The 13837-nt window shown below is 40.8% G+C and overlaps 1 pseudogene; it reads right to left on the minus strand.

Moving 5' to 3' along the window:
• The window catches only part of LOC114682152, a 71986-nt pseudogene that overhangs the window by 46365 nt on the left and 11784 nt on the right, over positions 1-13837 (minus strand).

Consider the following 13837-nt stretch of genomic DNA (forward strand, 5'->3'; position numbering starts at 1 on the left):
AATGAGAACGCTGTGTACGACACAGTCATACAATCCCAAAGTTCCTCCTAATAGGAAATTATGCTGTAACAGTGGGTGGATCCATCATGGGTGAAATAAATTTCAATTACATAATGAATTTCCAGAGAAATAAAGACAAAGCACGTAAAATGGACTACTAATGTCATCTTCAGGTAGCAGATTAATAGTCATTTTCTCCCTGTTAAAAAACTGCACTTCCAGGGCCAGGATGTAAGTCAGCGGCAGAGCTCCGTCTGCAGCCCTACAAGAACACAAGCTGCGGTTTCTCCCAGGCGTGAGGTTCCTGCCATGCCTGTTAATCCCAGCACTCAGAAAGCTGAGTGTGAATTTCAGGTCAGCCTGATCCACAAAATGAGACCTTGTCAAAAGAAAGGCTGCTGTGGATATCACTCTGTATAAATAATAACACTGATCAGTAGCCAGGAAGTATAGGTGGGACTAGCAGAGAGAGAATTCTGGAAGTGGAAGGCTGAGAGAGACCCAGCCGCTGCCATGAGAAGATGTCAAGATACCAGTAAGCCACGAGCCACGTGCAGAGATTAATAGAAATGGGTTGATTTAAGCTATAAGAACAGTTAGCAAGAAGCCTGCCACGGCCATACAGTTTGTAAGCAGTATAAGTCTCTGTGTTTACTCGTTGGTGGGTCTGAGCGGCTGTGGGACTGGCGGGTGAGAGACTTGTCCTGACCGTGGACCAGGCAGGACTGGAGAACTCCAGCTACAAGAGGCTAAGTGAGAAAAGAGAAGAGTGAAGAGAAAAAGAGAAAGGCCAAGAAAAGACCCTACATTTTCCACTGTCTTCACTGGATCAGATATGTTTAACAATGAAAAAGTGGTGCTGTACATAAACTAATAAGTAGGAAGGAACTTTCATTTCTTCTTTGGGCTAACAAACTATCCCAATGAATGGGCTAAAGGCACATTAACCAAGTTCCCCATTTTCCTCTAGGAAGATCAAAGACAGTAAGTATGAGGGGCCCCTCTGGGCAGTGTACAGTGAGGAGGAGGAAGCGGCGATAGCATCAGGACCCAATGTCTCTGTGGGAGTCCTGTTTGGGGGACTATAAACCGGTGTCAAGCACAGTCAGGCAGGAGGAGCATCTCTTCCTCCTGACCTGCTGATGGATGATGACAAGCATGTGCTAGCACGGCTGTCCCAACATGTCTAGTATGACACCTTGGTTCGTGATAGTCATTTATACTGGATTTGTTTTCCCCAATATGCAACTTCTATACCTACCACTTCAGGAGTCATATATGATTTGTATGTTGTTCACTTCTCTTTTTGAACTTTGTTGTGGCTTATATTTGAAAACATTAAGTGTATAATTAAAATAAAGAGACCAGTGTGGAGACAGCAGAGATGGCTCAGCATGTAAGAGAACTTACTGCTACTGCACAGGACCTGGGTTTGGTTCCCAGCATCTACATGTGTTTGCAACCAACCATCCACAACAATCTAGGGAGCCAATGCCCTCTCTCTTCTGACCTCTATGAGCACCAGGCATAGATATGGTGCACATGCACACATGTAAGCAAACAGCCATACATGTAAAATACAATAAAAAATATAACACACGAGAGAGAGAGACACACACACACACACACACACACACACACACACACACACACACACACACACACACACACGTACCAGATGATTCAGAGACTACAAAAATGAGTAGGATGCAGTATTCCTCACTGGAAATTTATAATGCAATGGAAGGGGGATACATTAGTGATATAGAATTCATTTATTTATTTACTTATTTGCAAAAGTAGGAGACATGGTTCTGTTACTAATTAACCACAAGATCATTCTTTCACAAAAACCTTATTAAACCATTTAAATGATCATGGTGTGGCATGCCTAAGATCCCAGGTACTACAGAGGCCTTTTTGCCTCATCTTCCAGTTCATCCTCCTACTCCTTGTAATGCTAGTTTTAGAATCTGCAACCCCTTCTCAGGTACTGTCAAGAGAAAGGCTGGATGGGCGAGAGATGCCCTTCTTCCTTCTACCTGCATATCTTTAACTCTGCTGTACCTGTAGGTATCAACCCAGACTTGCGTTTTACACTCCAGCACCAACAGTTCCTTCCTTAACAACAAAATCAAGTCTGCAGCTTTTTCAAACCCAGCCTTATAATGCAACTTTACTTTTTCCAAGACAGCCAGTACCAGCACACCAAGTGCCCTATCCTTAGAGGTCTGGATCTCTCATCCTTTTTATAAGGACGTAGCCCCAGGGGACCTGCCTTCTGTGCTTAATAATCCAGTCCTTCCCTTTGTTCTTTCACCTCTAAAACAGTGGTGGCTGTTTTTATAATTGCTTCCTTGAGGTAGCTTACTTTCTTGCCTTCCTTAATTACTTGCTTTATTTTATACCTAGTTAACAAATCTTAGTATCAGAACACTCTCTGTTGATATTGCTAGCTTAATTTTCTGATCAAACCTCAACAGACTTAACTACGGAATAGAAACTTAATAAACACTACAAAGAATGTACAAACTCAAAACTCAAAACAGTAAGACGAAAATCATTTCCACCTGCATGAATAAACGCTGCATCTCCCATCAACAGACAAAGGGAGGGATGGACACCTAGAACAGTGCACTCATCTGAAGATAACTTGCACATTGCTGCTGGATTAGCACTTGTGTCTCCACCTCACAACAAAATACACACGTGCTTCAACATCTCACACACACACACATACACACACACATCATACACATACACACACATACACACATACACACACACACACACACACACACACACACACACACACACACACACACTGCTGCTCTGTGGATGACTTTTGACCTTGGCAGCTCTGATGCTGCAACCAACTGCTAGAAACCTTGCCTCGCCATCCTACTGTACTCAAGACACTAAGCAATAATCCTCTCCCAACTTCTTTTCCTAACTTGGGAAACTTGAAGATGTCGCAGCAGCCCTGTTCAGTTGAATTGCGTGCTAAAAACAATGACAGCTCTGTTTGGAGTTTCAAGGCTAGAAAGAAAACAGAGCCTGTTTTAACATGGAAAAAGGTGTGTGTCAGTTTAGGTAGCCAGGAGAATAAAACTAATTTATAAATACAAATTCTCTGGCATGGAACTCCTTATTATACAAGCACATCTTTGCTAGGATACTGCGTTTCATAAGAACTTATTGTAGTATTTCTGTGCATTGTTAAGATACTGGGAACACCTAACTTAAGATTCTCCAGTGATCCACTCTGAGGGAAAACATTGCATTCTGAAAAAATTTTTTGCCCCTTCTTCCTGTTTCCAATAGTTCTGAATGTTACATATTTTTTTTCATGGGGTCAAAAGGTACCTAAGTATATACAATTGTGAGCAGGAAAGTAAGGGACAGGGGGTCAGGTACTGGCCTGTTTTTCTGTTTTCATCTTTGTGTTAAATTTTAGTATACATGTGGGATGTAAAGGATTAATGCAAGTCAGAATGTTTCAATAAATGCATTTCAATAGTTCAGCTTTGTAACAGTTATAAATAAAACCTGGTAAAATTTTCTAAAAAAAAAAAAAAAACTCTCCGGTGAAGCAAACGCCAACACAGATTTATGAATTATTTATTGATATTGTAGCACAATGTAACTTTTCTAGGCATTGGGGCTGCTTGTTCAATGAGAAGTGATTATCAAGAACGTCACCAGTAGAGGCCAGAAGAGGGCATTAGATCCCCTGGAGCTGGAGTTACAGATGGTTATGAACCACCCATTATGGGGGCTGGGAACCAAATTAAGATCCTCTGGAAAAGCAGTAAGCACTCTTAATCACTGGGCCATCTCTCTCCAGCCCCGTCAGAGCTTCTTAATACACCACCCAAGAGTGTGAAATGGGTGTACTAGCATGCACCTGTAATCCCAGCTACTTGGGGTGCCAGCAAAGCAGACACAAAGACTGGGCAGTGAGAGGCTGTGGATGCAGCTCTGTGGTAAGGGAACTGAGTGGCTTCAAAAGACCCTGGATTTCATTCCCTACCAGACATCTTGTGAAAGATGAGTATCCAAATAGGAGAAGACAATTTAAAAATGGGCCAAGGGCCTAAGCTGACAAGTATATGAAAAATATTCTATGTCACTAATCATTAAGGAAATTAAGTCAAACCCATAATGAGGTATGATCTCACTCCTATTTAAATGGATACTATCAAAAAGACAAAAGATCACCAATATTGGAAAGGAGATGAAGAAAGGGAGGTTTTTGCACTGTTGTGGGAATATGTTAGTGTTAACTACTATGGCGGCTCCTTAGACAACCAGAAACAGAGCACATATTCTTCCAGTCCCACTTCTAAGTCTATCACCAAGGACTTGATGTCAGTATGCTGAGGTTTCAATGTTAACTTCGGCATTACTCACAGTAAGAGAGAGGGAATGAACACGTGTCCATCAACAGATGAATGAACAAAGAATACATGGGAGTGCGTGTGTGTGTGCGCGCGCGCGCGCGCACGCACACACACACACATATAAAATGTCAGTTAACCTTTAACAAACAGTAAAATGGTACTAACTCATGTATAAGAGAGGGATTTGGGGTTTAGGGAAGATTTTAGTTAAAAGGCACAAAATTTCAGTTAGAAAGACTAAGTTAAAAAACCTGTTACAACATAGTAAAATATATTTATCGATATGTAATATTCTTTAAAAATGTAACAGCAGTTCTTAAGTGTTCACACCAAAATTTGGTAAAGTATGTAAGATATTTGGTAAAGTATGTAAGATAATTCAATTTAGCCCTTCTAATTTTTTTTTGGGGGGGGCACAGGTTATTCAGACAGGGTTTCTCTGTGTAACAGCCTTGGCTGTCTTAGAACTTGCTTTGTAGATCAGGCTGGCCTCGAACTCAGAGATCAGACCCCTCTGTCTCCTGAGTGCTGGGGTCAAAGGGCATGCACCACCACACACAATCTAGCCTTTGTACAGTGCATAAATAAAATAGAAAAACACTGTTGTATATGAAAATAGTTTAATTGCTAAGTTAAAGATTACCTTTAAATAAAAATAAATTGTAAAGGCATTGCTAAAACTGATTTTATTCAATATATCAATTAAGTGAGCTCTCACTACTATAGTTTAAAACTATGTCTCTTTAATCCCAAAGGCTCATGTGTTGCAAACTTGGTTCCCAGGTGTGGTGATGGGGCTGGCGGGCTATAAGAGGCTCTCAGGTCAGCTTAGGGCACACTCAGAATGCTGGCACTCCTATTACCCCAACCACCAAAGGTGGTATACTGATGCCCTCACCAGAACAGAGCCTGCACCAGGATTTAGACTACTAACCTATCTCCCCTTGGTACTAAAAGGTCCTGCTTTGGACATTTTGTTGCAGTAACAGAGAACAGACCAACATATTGACATACTATAAACATTATTGAGTCTTCCAAAGCTATTAATGTGCAATATTGCTCAAGTTAGGCATTCTGTAATTTCTGCAAAATTTTGTTGTCTATTTATTCTGTGCAGCTGGGGACTGCGTACCAGGGCAACAAGGCAAGGTAAGACAGGTGCTCTGCTACAGAATGACCTCAGCATTGTTTTACAATTCTTACTGCATATTTTAGTAAAACTTATTACTGAAAGTTTTGTGATCAAGAATTGTTAATGAGCCGGGTGGTGGTGGTGCACATCTTTAGTTCCAGCACTCAAGAGGCAGAGGCAGGCAGGCGGATCTCTGTGAGTTTGAGGACAGCCTGGTCTACAGAGTGAGTTCCAAGACAGGCTCCAAAGCTACACAGAGAAACTGTCTCAAAAAATTTAAAAAAAAAAAAAAAAAAAAAAAAAAAGCTAATGTAAGTGTCATTTTAAAATTTTTCAATTTAAGTTATTCACATCTAGAAGACAATATGTAATCAAATATTTCATACTGACTGTATATCAAAATTCCATTAAACATATTCTTCCTAACAACTCTTTTAAGATTCCTCAGAATTTTCTACATGCTCTTTCTAAAAATAATGGGCTTTACTTCGTCTTTCCAATTTATGTATTATTTTTACTTTTTTGTATTTTTTATTCTGCTTTTCTGTGCTATTTTCCAGACTTTTTGGACTGGTTAGCCCTCTATCCTGAGTAAAGCAGTAGACGGATGGAAATGGAAGCGGAGAGTCACCAGTGGCGCACGCCTTTAGTCCCAGCACGCATGAGGCAGAGGCAGAGGCAGGAGACTCTGTGCTGGTGCCTGGTCTACAGAGTGAGCTCCAGGACAGCCAGGACTACCCAGCGAGAGACCCTGTTACAAAACATAACATCTCTCTCTTCTCCCCCACTCCCTCTCTCACAATGTTTACTGCTTTCTTAAAAAAAAAAATTTAGACTAAGTTTCTAAAATACACTGAAATACATACTTTTCATGTAACCAGGGTTAGGCTTCACTAATTTCTGTCTAAGTTTTCTCTGCTTTCCACTCACTCTCAATTTTTTTGTTTTTCCTTACCTTGCTTGTTTTGTGGAGCGAAGCAAACACCCAGCACTGGCTTTTTCTAGGGTCTTCAGCGAGAGCCTTCAATGGTTATTTTAGACCTCGCTCTAACAACACGTCACAAACATTCCTGCACTTCGGTTTCACACCTGATGTCTCATCAAGGGTGCAGAGTGAAGTCTCTCCCAGAGACAGTTCTAAGACCAACCAAAGTGTAATACAGCCATACAGGGCAGTCTTTGGGGAACACGGGAACAAAAGCAATATAGACTGGATTGACCAAACCCTCTGCAGACTACCAGTTGGAAAGTGTCTTTATCATATTGTCCGATACAGACAGACATCCGAAATGTAGCTGTAGAATAAATGTCAGCATTAGGAATAGCGGAGTGCCTGAGTATACATTCTGCTACTTCCCCTACTTTCCAACTTTTCAATTATCTCTACACACAATACACACTGCACCAACAGGTCAGAAAAACATGTTTCTACCTCTATTTTAGACATGAATTTATCTTCATAAACTAAGATAAAATAATTTCCAGAAATTAAGGTGGTAAAACATAAATCCCTAGGTTCAATTTAACCACTACAAAAACAAAAAATGTAAAAAGAGATTTTGAAATTTTGCTGATATAGCTAGCTTGGTAATAAACCAAATACAAGTCTCAATTTTTGTGCTAGTTAGTTTTATGTGAACCTGATACAAAGCCAGTAATTTTGAAAGAAGGAACCTCGACTGAGAGAATGCCTCCTACTGGATATCCTGTGGGAAAGCCTCTGGGACATCTTCTTGATTGATGGGGGAGGACACAGCTCACTGTGGGCATGCCACCCCTGGACTGTGCTCCTGGGTGCTCTAAGAAAGCAGGCTGAGCAAGCCATGGGGAGCAAGCCAGGAAGCAGCACCCCTCCACTGCCTCTGCGTCAGCTCCTGCCTCCAGGTTCCTGCCCCGTTTTGCGTTCCTGTCCTGACTTCCCTTAGTGATGGGCTGTGATGGGGAACTTGAAGCTGAAAAAGCCCTCTCCTCCCCAAGTTGTTTTTGGTCATGGTGCTTTATCACAGCAAAAGAAATGTTAATAACTAAACTATATGACATCTACATGATACTATGTAATAAGCAAGTGTTTTTAGTTGTACTTATAACAAATACTTTGTCAAATCAATTATAATTTCGTTTTTAAATGTGTCTTATTTTCTAACTTAATAGTAATTATTAGCCAGGCAATGGTGGCGCACGCCTTTAATCCCAGAACTTGGGAGGCAGAGGCAGGTAAATTTCTCTGAGTTTGAGGCTAGCCTGGTCTACAAAGCGAGTTCCAGAACAACCAGTACTGTAGAGAACCTTGTCTCAAAAAAAAAAATAATAATAATTAATTAGTAAAATAAATAATATAATTCTAAGATTCTTTGGAATTATAGTCACCTAAATTGGTGACTATTACTAGCTACAGATAAGAATATAAATGAGTTATTTGTGTAATAGTACCACTTAACATGCTCATCTGATACACTATGAACGCAGTAACTGGGTGTAATGAATTACTAGGAAATATGCCTATATGTGGCAAGCATTCCTAAGAAGCACAAAGAATAAAATAGTAGTGGTTGATGGTATGAGAGGCAATAGCTTATAACAAATGTAGTCAAATATTTACCTCAGAGAAAGGTACAAATGAAATAAATATGGTCTGTTTCTCCTCACAGTTCCCAAGAAAGACGGACTAAGCAGTGTCAGTAGCTCGCGCATACAGTCCCTAGTTTCCTCAAGTGAGCATGCAACCCCCACCTGTTAATTAGCATACCTCTAAGGACAAAGCTGAGTCAATGCCCAACTGCAAAGGTGATGGCTACAAATACAGCTAGCAGTCCAGTTGTGTGGACACCGTATCTAGTTCTTTTGTGCCTCTCGTTAGAGTCTCAAAAAGGGTCTACAGTTCATTTTTAGAAGTCAATTCTAATATCCAGTCTTAGGTTCCTGACACCCTTTTATTCCAAGTGCCAAATGTATGTTAAAATAACTGACAATTCAGTATTTTTCAAAAGTTCAATTAAGAGTACAACAATATGTGTACTTATTGTCCAACAAGGGACGTTGGAGAAGGAAGGCCAAGAATCTGTTTGCATTATTTAAAAGCTTCTTTTGTAATTACAATGCGTGACTAGCCAGCCTCAGAACTAGAGTCGCTACAGTGTTGCTTTAAATAATAATAACAGTAACAGTAATAACACCAATACCTTGATCTGCTGTCTTCGCAGCATGGCAAGCTCGCGCATGTCTCGGAATGGCTGAAGTAAATACTGGTAGAGTTCGGTGGTGGCTTCTGCAAGGCTGCTGTAGGCTTCATCCTCCCTCTGATACAAGTCCAAAAGCTCCACCATGCTCTCTATAGTCTTGTGCTTGTCCAAGAGCTGTGAAGAAAGGTTCAACACTAAGAAAACTAACAAAGCAATTGATATAAACACTGTAGTTGCTGTGGACCCAGAATCAAGGTACTAAACACACAGTTTTGCATGTCATCACTCATCTCCATACTCCAAGGGTCTTACTATATGAGACCACAGCCTGAATCATTAGGGTGGAGGAGTACATGCTATCTGCCTGCCTTTAAATTGGCATCTAGTAGTGCTCTCCAATCATATAGTGAAACAAAACCACAAACAACAAAAAACAAAAAAACAAACAAAAATACACATTATTACTGAGCTAGTTAGTTGTTGACACAAACCTAAACACATCTCGGAAGAAGGAGTCTCAACTGAGGATTGCTTCCATCAGACTAGCCTGTGGGCATGTCTATGGGGCATTTTCTTCATTACTAATTGATGTAGGAGGCCCAGCCCACTGTGGGCAGCGCCATGCCTGGACAGCGGGCCTGTGTTCTAAGGTAGCTGAGCAGAAGCTATGGAGAAGTTTCATGTCATCCTCATCTATAAAGTGAGTAGGAAAGCTACCTCAGCTACACAAGGTCCTATCTCGAAAACTACCACCAGCACAAGTACATATATATACCTAACCAAAGCAAACAAAACAAAACCCCACCTCCCCCAGTATCAAGACAGACCTGTGCTAGGCCAGAAAGACCAAACAAAGAGAATAAGTTTGGGGTTTTTCTTTTGTTTCTTACCACAATGAAATTCCAATAGCTGGAAAGCTTTTAAAAATCTGTAGGCTAGGGACTGGAGAGAGGGCTCTACACTGGCTGTTCCTGCAAAGGACCCAGGTTTGATTCCCAGCACTCACGCGGTGGCTCAAGACAGTAAACTTCAGTGACAGGGAATCTACACCCTCCTCTGGCCCCCAGGGCCTGCATGCATACACACATGGTGCACAGTCATACATTCAGGAAAAACACCCATACCTCTAAGACTTAAAAAAATTTAATCTGCAAAATAAACATCACAGAGATATATCAAAATGGAGTATTATGTAGCTATTACAAGAACTACAGCTTGTTAAAGAGAGAGAATTAAATAAGTCTCTAAGATCCTAGTAACTACTTGAAAGAAAAGGCTCCTATGAGAGGTTGCCTCCAAGAGAAGGAACTGAACAGAGAAGAATGGGAGAAGGGAAATAAAGATGCATGTCTCAGTCATACTTTTTCAAAATCAGCCATCAAGCAAGTGTGTGTGTGTGTGGGGGGGGGGTGTTTACTTGTTAAGCCAGGGTTCTATTATGTAGCCCAGACTAGCCTTGATCTCAGATCCTCCTATCTCAGTTACTCAGGTGCTGGGATTACAGGCAAACAAAGGTTCTGTAGACCATTCCTTTTCCACTTCCCAAAAGTATTCTGGCTCACATAAACACAAAACAAAGGGGGAATGACTAAATCCCTTCACCATAATACCCAAAACTATGTATACCTCTCCCACGAGATGAGGCATGATGAATCTAAAAATGATACATGCCCCGACTTCTCTGAAGCGGCAAAGTCAGGTGTGAATGTCTTCTTGCAGTAACCCATGTCATGCTAAGGCAAGGAAGGAAAGAAAGCAGTTTATCTCCTACTGTGGAAATGACCGGTTAGTTTCTCATCACTGAGCTCTTCTCAGATCCCAGCAATGAGTTCGAACTTGAGGCAAGAGTGCCCACCTTCACCAAGACCTACCACTCCAAGGCATGCTGCATACTACACATATCAGCAAAAATAAAAACAGTAAGGAAGGATCAGATCTGCTCGGGTAGGGGGCAGTCATCCTAAATTTTTGCAATAAATCTTTGCAAGAAAAAGATGAACCTTATCTTTAATTCTACTTGAAAATGAAACACTTCCTTTAAAATGATTAAACACTAAGTTTCACAAACAGCAAAATTAGAAATGAGAAAAAACAAATGGCTGCAACATCTCTAAATAACAAAGCTCTCCCTAGTCATTCATTGTTACTTAAATATGAATCTAGAACAACTCAAAATCAGAAACTCTCAGACACTAAGTAGGCTTCTTTGAGTTCTGCTTTCAAGAACGCTCAAGTCAATGCAGTAAAACTGCCATAGAAACTACTTTCTGCCAGAGTAAAAACACCGTCACTATATGCCTATTAATTTACAAGTTTCACAGATCTGTACAAGAACTACGGGAGAAGTAAGTTTTCAAATATTAAAATAATTATCCAGTATTTCCTACATGCTGTTTACTCTCCAACAGAACAGTACTCAACTATGCAGCAACTAAACTTAATACTCTTGCAGAAGCCCAGGGCATCTCACCTAACAATACTAATTTATTAATCTGTCTTTGCTATAAAGTTTCATGTTTTTCCAACACTAAATTACTTTAAAAGCAATGATAACTGTCTTCTATTTTAATCTAAGTAATCTGGAAATAATCTTAAATGAAATGTACTTAAAGTTACAATTTGCTCAACAGACTTTGAATTGTTTTCTGTAATTCATGATAAAGGAATTCAACAGGGACTGGCACAGGGTGAGTGCTTACCACCTACCTAGCACAGGGAAGGAAGGGGAACAGAGGCAACCACTATTCAGCTAAGTAAAAACAGAAAGTTCAGAGAATAAACACATTGCTTTGGATACTCACAAGTTATAAACTATGACATATACAGGATACTGTAAATAAGGCATGAGTAGCAAGAATTTATGTAATTAGAATATTTAGGATTCAGGCTGTTAGTGACCAAGAAGAGCAGCAAATTTAAAATGTGAGAAGTACCTACATAAGGCGACAAGCTCGACAAATTTGAAAGCATTCACTGTGACTCTAGGAATGCGGACATACCTGGATATGAGTAAGACATCCTGCCTAGTACTTTCTAAGGGCTCCCGACCAGTCAGCGGCAGCACAGCGACAGAAGAGGGAAGTGGGGGCGGGGAAAGCTCCCCCAGAGGACCCCAGCACCCCCGAACCACCTGTCTGTAACTCTAGTCCTAGAGGACCTAATACCCTCTTCTGGCTTCCACAGCCACTGAACAAGGGGTACAGACATACACGCAGGCTGAACACCTATAAACACAATAATTATCAAGGTTTGGGGTTGTTTGTTTACTCTGACAAAGCTCTTCTGCAATTTTAGGGAATTACTTCACAAACACATAAGACACAAAATAAAAATTTACCAAGCATTACATATAATTCCCTAAGCCTAGTAAGTAAAACAAATGGTGTGTGTGTGTGTGTGTGTGTGTGTGTGTGTGTGTGTGTGTGTTGAGACTGAACCCTGTTTACACATGCTAGGTAAACACTCCACTATTTAGCTACATTCCAACCCTTTTCTTTTTCCTTGAGACATAGTCTCATATAGCCCAGGCTAGCCTTGAACTCTAAGTATCCAAACAACCTTGAGTTGAACTTCTGAGCCCAGGACTTTCTGCTCCTCGGGAGACAGGCACTCTGCCAGCAGAGACAGCAGCTCTTTTCCCCACTCTTTTTAAAGGGTATCACTATGTAGCTTTGGCTAACCTGGTACTTGCTATGTAGACAGATCCTCCTGCCTCTGCCTCCTCGAGAGTGCTGGGATTAAAAGCAAACCGTCATGTTCGGCTTTTGGCCTTTCTCCCAGCTTTCTGCTCTGCCACGAAGTCTCTAAATTACTTGGACTCCTTCTGTAGCTCAAATAGGGGTTGAACCTGCAATTCTACGGGAGCCTCCTAAGCAGCTGGGATTACAGGCTTCCATCAGACCCCTCTGGATATCCTTTGTCTCCATCTCAATGTAATCCTGGTAAGAATGGGCTCTTAACCTAAGAAGATTCAACCTTAAGTCTAAAACAACAGTCTGCTTAATGAAAAATTTCTCTAACACAAGGACGTACTACAGTTTTCTTTAGTTTCTTTTTTTAGTTTTGTTTTGTTTTTTTTTGTTTTCCGAGACAGGGCTTCTCTGTGTAGCTTTGGAGCCTGTCCTGGATCTCGCTTTGTAGACCAGGCTGGCCTCGAACTCACAGAGATCCACTTGCCTCTGCCTCCAGAGTGCTGGGATTAAAGGCATGCGCCACCCACCACCCGGCTCAGTTTTCTTTAGTTTCTTTAAAGTAGTCAGTAACAACTTAAATTTCTTTTTCAACTGAGCTCACAGACCTAGTAATCAGAACAATGGGTGGATTACTAGGAGGAGGAGCAGAGAGAAGCAGGGTGAGGACAGGGAGAAACTTAAATGGAAACAAGATAACAGAAGAATAGAAATGGGTGTTCTATTACATAGGTCATTACTATGTTTCATATAATCCAAAATAACAAACATTTCCAAGAACTAATGTTATGAGATGATACCTGAATATCCTGATTAAATCAATATATAATATAAATGTACCAAACTATTACCTAGTGTCCTATAAACATAATTACTATGAATACAAGTTCTCAAGGGTCCCTAAAAGCTATAGCAAAAGAAAAACTGCCACTCTTCTCCAGGGATGGGTGCTAGGATCATCTTTCTAACTGCATGAGAGATGTAGTCACTATGAGAGCAAACTGGCACAGACAGCAGCAATCTCACCCAGTCCCAATGCCATCACACCCGACGCTTTCATAGTCAATGACTCACACACAACTTTTAATCCTGCAAGAGCCATTCATTGATACTGCCTTACACGGATACACACACACGGTTTTTACAGTGCCTCTTCTGTTTACATACACAAATGTTCATTGTGATACAACTGCTTACTGCATTCCATAACATGTTATTCAGGCTTGTAACTCAGAAGCAACAGACCACAGCATGTAGCTTAAGTGTACAGGTCCATAACACCTACATTTATATAGGGACAGTGTAGGAAACTGACTTCTACCACGCTAACCCACCACTCCTTCCAAATAGGAATAGATACTTTGAAAGAAAATGATTTATAAAATAACTCTTGGTAAAAATAAAATCCCAGGTTGGGGATAGGGGCGGAGACAC

Source organism: Peromyscus leucopus, unplaced genomic scaffold, assembly GCF_004664715.2.
Source record: "Peromyscus leucopus breed LL Stock unplaced genomic scaffold, UCI_PerLeu_2.1 scaffold_933, whole genome shotgun sequence".
Classification (NCBI taxonomy): domain Eukaryota; kingdom Metazoa; phylum Chordata; class Mammalia; order Rodentia; family Cricetidae; genus Peromyscus; species Peromyscus leucopus.